The following is a 7,699-nucleotide window of genomic DNA, read 5'->3' as shown; positions in this document are numbered from 1 at the left end:
ATCTGACTAATTTGATTTTTATAGTGCTTGGCTTGATGAAGCAGGTGGATAAGTACTAATTAAGGCTGTTGGTGACCCCATCGTCTCTCTATACAGAGGGTTCGGTGACTCAGAGATAGCTATTAATTAGTAGGTCAATAGCAAGGATGGGATTCAGTAGATTGGTGAGGGTAGGAGGTGGGGGGATTAGAAATTTATATCTCTGGAAATGTTTTATCACAGTTTCCTTTACAGTAGAAAATGATGGTAACGCAGCAATAGCTAATTTAATGCCGATACACACATATAGTGGGACATATGTAATTTATAACGATACATTTAGATTTTTTTGTGTGTGTCCAGTTTGACTTTTATTTGGTATGATATAGCAAGAACACCCAAAACTCCTTTAAGGCAACCAAATTGGCTGTGTAGCAAAGCTTTCTAAGAGCAGATAACTTGGGGCTAAGTTAGTTTCTCTGTTAGTAAGATGGCGTGGTGGTGCTGGGTTGAGCTAAAGCTAGTATGCTCAGGGGTAGAGAGGGATGAACTGCACTTACGTTCTTCACCTGTCAAGTTTATTGAAAAGCTGACACAGCATGTGAATTGCCCAATTGCCCTGAAAGTGTTTGCTTAGCAGTTTTACAATTAGGTGTGTGGTATAATGAAATAGTTTACGTTACATTTATTTTTATAGGTGAAGTTCTAAACATCTGGCTCACCCATTTCTGAGATTTATTTACCTCTTGCCTTTTTTTTTAAACTGGAGAATGCTTTTGCATATATAATGAGGACATACATCAATAGAAGTTTATAATTTGGGTTGGGTATCTTGCAATGAGCACACCTTTCAAGTGCCGTGTTCTGGAGTGTATATTAAAGGCTTGCAAGGGAAAATTGGAACGTCGACGTGGCAATTTGCTTTGGGGAGGCATTTCTAGTTCTATTTGTCACAACGGACTTTTCATAATGGCTTCCGAATCGCTAAGGGAAATTAGTCCTTACCAGAGGTTATTTGAACACTGTCTTAGTTACTTTGCTTAGGCCATGATAAAACACCATGACCAAGGTAAGTTATATAAGAAACGGTGCCTTTGGGTTTATAATTGCAGAGGTGTGAATGTCGGCCATTGTGGGAGGCTTGAGAGCAGGCATGGTGGCTGGAACGTGGAACTAAGAGGTCACATTTTGAGAGGGACCTGGATAAACCTGCTTCAGTGATGCACTTCCTCCAGCAAAGCCATATCCTCAACCTCTCCATACAGTGCCACTAACTGGAGACCAAGTAGTCAAGTATATGAGCCTATGAGGAACATTCTTATTCAAATGACCACACATACTTTTAGCTTTAGTTAAAAACCCCTTGGTCCAGTTATGATATCAACCCCAACACCTGGGTGGCTAAGGTCCCTACAAACCTCTCTAACCCCCAATGCAAAACAAAACAAACCCCAAAACCTTAGCTTAAAAGTTCCTAGTCTTCTTGGGGTCTCTCTCTCTCTCTCTCTCTCTCTCTCTCTCTCTCTCTCTCTCTCTCAGAAAAGGATACATATAATGTCTTGGGGTCTCTCTCTCTCTCAGAAAAGGATACATATAATGTTAGGAGCTACAGAGTATGGGCAATAAGCTAAAATTTCCTACTTGTTTCATCTTGAGAATTCAAATTTCCATCTTTTGTCTTGTTTGTCTTCCTTTCCCGAAACCCTTCACTCCATCTCCTAAACCAGCAACCGCCTGGGGTAGGGAGAAGGACACAGCTGATAGCTGCAGATTACCTCAAGGTGAAACAAGTCTTTACTGGCACCCCTTCTAGATCCGTGGTTCTCTGCCTTCCTAGGGCAGCAACCCTTTGATACAGTTCCTCAGATTGTGGTGACCCCAGACCTTAAAATTATTTTGTTGCTACTTCATAACTGTAATTTTGCTACTGTTATGAATTGGCATGCAAGTATCTGAGATGCAGGATATCTGTTTTGCAACCTCCCGCAGGGTTGTGACCCACAGGCTGAGAACTGCTGTTCTAAAGGAAAACAGGAGCCTACCAAGTCACACCATTCAATCATTTAGCAAATAGCATGTGAAAACATGGAAGATACTGGGACTTGCGATAGTTTGAAAAATGAATAAATGGCAGAAAGAAATGTGGCTTCTGTCTTCAAGGGACCCTTGTTTGGTGGCAGCCAAGAAGAAAGATGTCCGCTGGGTGTGGTGGCACATGCTTTGAATCCCAGCACTTGGGAGTCAGAGGCAGATAGATTTCTGAGTTCAAGGCCAACCTGGTCTACAGAGTGACTTCAAGGCCAGCCAGGGCTGCACAAAGAAACCCTGTCTCAACCCCCTCCCCCCCAAAAAGAAGAAAGATGTCCAATCTTGGCTCCTTTATGAATTTAGATTGTATTTTGAATACTAGTAGAGTTAACCTTGCAGATTGAACATATTTTTCTTCTTCCCTTCTTTCCTCATCCATTGTTCGTTCGTTCGTTCCTCCCTCCCTCCTTCCCTCCCTTCTTTCCTTCCTTTATTTCTTTTTTCTTTCTTTTTAATATAAAAAAGTATTTGATTAAAGACTTGCCTACACTTCCCTAGAGTTAGTCCATGATCATCATAGTATGAAGCGTGGTGGCTGGTAGGCAGCTGGAGGAAGAAGAGCTGAGAGTTTACATCTTGATTCACAGACAGAAGATACTGAGAGGGAACAAGACTGGGCTTGGCATGGGGTTTTTGAAATCTCAAAGCCCACCCCTTCTGACACACCTCTTCCTATAAAGCCAAACTTTCTAAGTTCCACCAACTGAGAACCAAACATTCCAAATATGTGAATGTATGGGGCCATTCTCATTCAAATCAGGGCACCTTCCTTCCTTCCTTCCTTCCTTCCTTCCTTCCTTCCTTCCTTCCTTCCTTCCTTCCTTCCTTCCTTTCTAGTTTACAGTGTCAGGGGATTTTTTCAAGACTGATACTGTTGATGTTTGGGGGTGTCCTGAGCATTGGAGAGTGTTTGGAGGCAACCCTGGCTTCTACCCAAGACTGAACATAGTCTTCCAAAAAGAATGGCTGAAAATTTTCCTCAGGCAAAATGCTTCAAAACTGTGTCTCACTGACAATGAATATCTTTGTACAGACTTTTTTTTCTGCAAAATTTCAAGAATAGAAATATTCCTATTGATTAACTCCCTTGAAGTAAGACTTGCTCGATCCAAAGAGCTGAAGATTTAAATTTAGAATAGACTCGGTTTGCCTTCCAAAAAAGGCCGTATTGGTTTTCCAGATTTGGAAATGTCCTGACATTATGAAGGAGTGCTCAGTGATTAGTGTTGCAAGAGACACTGGTATTTCCTTATGTGGACGTCTATGTAAGTTCTTGTTTGATTCACTCAGAGCCTTACTCTTTTCTTTGGGAGGATCCTGTGGTAAGGTGAGTTTCATTCTCTGTTCTATCTCCAAAGTACTATTTACGGAGTCTCACTTATCTTAACCTTTTCCTAGAGTTTCATTGAGTTTCTGTCCCATTGGCCACTGGCTCTGGGCCTGAGCCTCCCATTGGTCACTGGCTTTGGACTGGCGCCTCCTACCTTCCTGACCTTCATTGTCTTCCTTCTGTAATTTCTGCATCAGGACCTCTGTGGATGATATCTATGTCTTGCTTTGACTCTGCGACGAAAAGCATTTCTGCACATGGTATTGAGTTGCTGTCTATTTAAGTTTGTACCCGTGGATCAGTGTTCGGCCTTGGTCATAGAGGCTTCTCCTTGCAGTGGGTAACGAGGAATGCAGAGATTCATAACTGGTCAAAGAGCAGAGGTTAAGTTGACTGCTTGGCCCTAAACAGAATGTGTACATATCCCTTGCAAGGCTCAGGGAGCGTCATAGAAGAGGGAGTAACAGGAATTCAAGAATTGAAGAGTTGGGAGTACCATGAAATGCCATTTTTTAAAGACTTGACACTGCTGGCCATTGTTCGTTACTGGAGGGAGTGGAGAAGTCCCAAGCGAGTAAAATTCTGAGTGATTATGTTGAGTGACTGGCCACGCTGTGGAATCCAGTGCCTCCACCCCACAGGGGAGGTAAAGCTTACCTGGGTGAGGCTCAAAGGCAGGGCAAAGCTTTCCTCTGGGGTCTGAGTACAGGCGTTTATCGAGGAGTGACCAGTGTGTGCAAAGCCAGCAACAGCAGCTCCCTCCTCTCTGCTGTTTACAGCCTGAGACTGCACATCTATGTGCTGCACCTAGAGGTTCCAGGTTTCTGTGGCAGTAGGTGCCCTCCGTGGAAGGTCGCAGACCTCCACCTGATCCCAGATTTCCTGTGTGTCTGTGTGTTTGTCCTTTCTTCATCCACTCGCCACCCTGTCAGGGCTCTGGGGTCCAAGCCACATGACTTGCAGTGTGCTACTTAACACAAAACCCGCCCAGAACCAGGCTGGTCCACATTCCATTGGTGGGTGGGAGGGGCTCACGAGGCCCCACCCCTCTCTGAGGAGGCGTTGACAATGTTGCTAGGAGAGTCTTTTTTTTTTTTTTTTTTTTAATGCTCTAACCTCTCTTCAATTGCCTGTGCTCCAGTAAATAACCCCCCCCCCCCGTGCCCCCCAGCCAGGCTCAAGAAGGCAACGCTAATTAAAGTCAGTGGGTCTCAAAAATCCAAAACAAACACACATAAAAAGGACATAACATCCGGAGACGGGCTTCTTGGGAAGAAGAAAGAATGGCAGTGGTGGAAGAGGGATGAAGAAGAGAAGTGTGTGTGAAATTTTATGTATGAAGCTGTAGAAGAATAATACATTTTAAAAAATTTAAAAGCAAGCAAGCAGTCTGGTTTTCCCTGATAGGCAGTCAGAACTAATTTAGCTGAGTGTGGAGGAAAGTTTGAGCTGAAGAGCATAGGGCTGGGAAATGAGGAGAGGGGCAGTGTGGTTTTCTTTCAGCTTTAGAAAGAGTCCCTTAAGATTTAAAATTATATATATATATATATATATATATATATATATATATATTTGTATATGTGTGTGTGTGTGTGTGTGTGGGGGGTTATGTGCATGTATGAGTGAAGGTACCTCAGAGTCTATCCACATGATGGGTGTTGGCTTCCCAGAAGCTGTACCTACAGGTGGGTATGAGCCATCCAACCTGGGTGCTAGAAGCCAAACTCTGACCCTCTGTGAGAGCCATCTCTCCAGAATCTGGGTCTCATATTTTTGGTTTAGCCTTTTTGAAGTTCCACTCTTGGGGTTAGCTTGAAGGCTTAGATCCCAGCTGTAACGGTGTAGCTGGGTCACCAGGGCACTAGGTTATCAATAGGGTAAGCCACTGGTGAGTTAATGGCTAAGTGAATTATAAGGAGATGGGGTCTAGCTGGAGGAAAGGACATCTTACTCTCAGATCCTTCCTTCCCAGACCTCTCTGTTTCACAGCTGTCCAGCGGGGGCAGCTTTCCAACTCTACATCCCTCTGACATAATGCACTTACCACAGGCCCAGAAACATAGCCATGCACTGCAATGTCAAATGCTGTGGGCCAAAGTAAATCTTATTTCCCATAAATCAATTTCTCAGGGACTTTTCCCACACTGACAAGGCATGTCTAATATGCCCTTTGAGCAGAAGCTAGTATTAGCCCATGGCCAGCATTCCCACATTCAGTGGCACAAGGTCAAGGGAGAAGCACATACCAACCTGCCGTGGTCGCCTGGAGGAAAGACAGCACCAGCACCACTAGTACATTTCTTTTAAGATGCATCTTATTATTTTAAATTATGCATGTAATTGTCTGTGTAGGTATGTGAATGTTTGAGTGCAGATACCTATGGAGTCCAGAAGAGGGTGTGCAACCCCCTGGAGTTGTAGTACCAGGTAGTTGGGAGCTGCCCAGCATGTGTGCTGGGAACCAAGCTCAGGCTATCCACAAGTACATGCTCTTAACCACTGGGCCACCTCCCCATCCAATCCCAGCTGTGACAGGGTTTCTCTGTGTAGCCCTGGCTGTCCTGGAACTTGCTCTGTAGACGAGGCTGGCCTTGAACTCAGAGATCCCAAGTGCTGGGATTAAAGGCATGTGCCACCACACCTGGCCTGACATGCTTTACTGGGTCTTATTATTTTGCTCTAGTTTGAGCAAGTTTTGTGTTCAGATTTGGACCCAGGTGTGCTGTCCTTAAGAACCCAAAGTCCTCAATGGCATACATAGTCTCATTGGCCTATCCTTGTTGGCTATAAGGCTGTCTGGATTAATGCCCCCTGCTATAACAGAGAAGTGAAAGTCCAGCTCCCCAGCACAAATGATGTTTAGTTTGGTTCACAAAACAGTGAAGGACCACGTTCAACACAGTGACACAGGAACCTAAAACTCCTGCTTTCACTTCTGCCATCTTACTCATAGGAAACTTTATATGCCCCAGTACAGGGGAACGCCAGGGCCAAAAAAAAAAAAAAAAAAAAAAAAAAAAAGGGAATGGGTGGGTAGGGAAGTGGGGGGGAGGGCATGGGGGACTTTTGGGATAGCATTGGAAATGTAATTGAGGAAAATATGTAATAAAAAATATTAAAAAAAAAAGAAGTGGGAAGAAAGGGCAGAGATAGCCTCATTCTGGTCTGTAAAGGAACCACTCGGTTCTGAGTCCTCCTTTTGTAGAGACCAGCCACATGGGGGTAGGTGCTAGGAACTGTGGTTTCAATATGGGGCCTTTCCCTTAAAGGTCCACGTGTTAAAGGCATGGTACCTGGGGTGGTGCTAATTGTAGGTGCTGTAGACTTCTAGGACTAGGTCCTTAGGTCTCTGGGAGACTGTGGTTCTCTTCCTACTTTCTAGAGATGGAATGTGACCATGTGGAGAACTGATTTTTGCCACAGTTGTCCTTACCAGTCAGTGGTCCAGACCAGTGGGCCACTTAATCTTGGACTTGACCTTCCTGAACCATGAGCCAAACAAGTGTTTTTTAAAAAACAGTTGCCTTAAAGGTTTTGCACATAGGTTGCTGGGGAGGGAAGTAGTTAATGGGTTTAGCTGAGAGATCTCCTCCTCTAAAACTGCTTCATATGATAGATAGGAACACACAGTAAGCTACTTTTGGAACCTAAATCTCTTGTTTTTCTCGTCTTCCACAGGGTCTGAGAAGAGAACCACGTCAGTGTTACGGTTAAAAAAAAAAAAAAAAAGAAAATCCAACCCACTTCCGGGTTTGAAAACCCACCGGTCCCTGAGACTCCCCCCGCCCCCTCAAAAAAAGCTTGCCTCTCACTCGGTTCCCTGATGTTTCTCACTGAGGCAGAGGCAGCTGCCCTCTGTCTTTCCCAATAAATATCTTGTGTATGTTCTTGTCATGCGACATTGGACAAGGGGGGAGGTTCTTATGAGAAACACATTCTTAGGTTGCCTTGTAGTTGTGTGGAAAACCAAGAGCACTGGCGTTAACATGGCTACAATGTCATTAGGAGCCACCGGTTGTATTTTGCTCATTGGGGACTGAGGTGTCTGTTTTGTGGCATGTGACTGGAGCAAGACGGTGCTTAGACATTATGTTAAGCATAAGGTGGGAATGGGCGAGAAGAGGATTTCATTTATCTTGGGTTAAATTTGCCCATTGTTGCTTTGGGGGTGAGCATAAGCTATCCCTTAGTGTCCCTTCATTTCCTCTTTCTTGGGTGAGAAGGGCGGGGGTGGGAAGACCGCTCACGGGGAGCTCAGCAACTCAGGGAATCAATAAACCTGAAAGCCAGAGGAGGAGCTGA

General features: G+C 44.4%; 1 long non-coding RNA gene across 1 annotated transcript in view; it reads left to right on the top strand.

Moving 5' to 3' along the window:
- The window catches only part of LOC110305395 (uncharacterized), a 27,565-nt gene extending 20,263 nt beyond the window's left edge, over positions 1 to 7,302 (top strand). The window contains exon 4 of the long non-coding RNA XR_002379153.3: positions 7,076 to 7,302. This is a non-coding gene — a long non-coding RNA (uncharacterized LOC110305395). The remainder of the gene's footprint in view (positions 1 to 7,075) is intronic.
- The last annotated feature ends 397 nt before the right edge of the window (positions 7,303 to 7,699 follow it).

This window comes from Mus caroli, unplaced genomic scaffold (genome assembly GCF_978045245.1).
Source record: "Mus caroli unplaced genomic scaffold, Mus_caroli_1 scaffold_1, whole genome shotgun sequence".
Taxonomy (NCBI): Eukaryota; Metazoa; Chordata; class Mammalia; order Rodentia; family Muridae; genus Mus; species Mus caroli.
The sequence above is the reverse complement of the archived record's forward strand: the minus strand, read 5'-3'. Positions and strand labels throughout refer to the sequence as shown.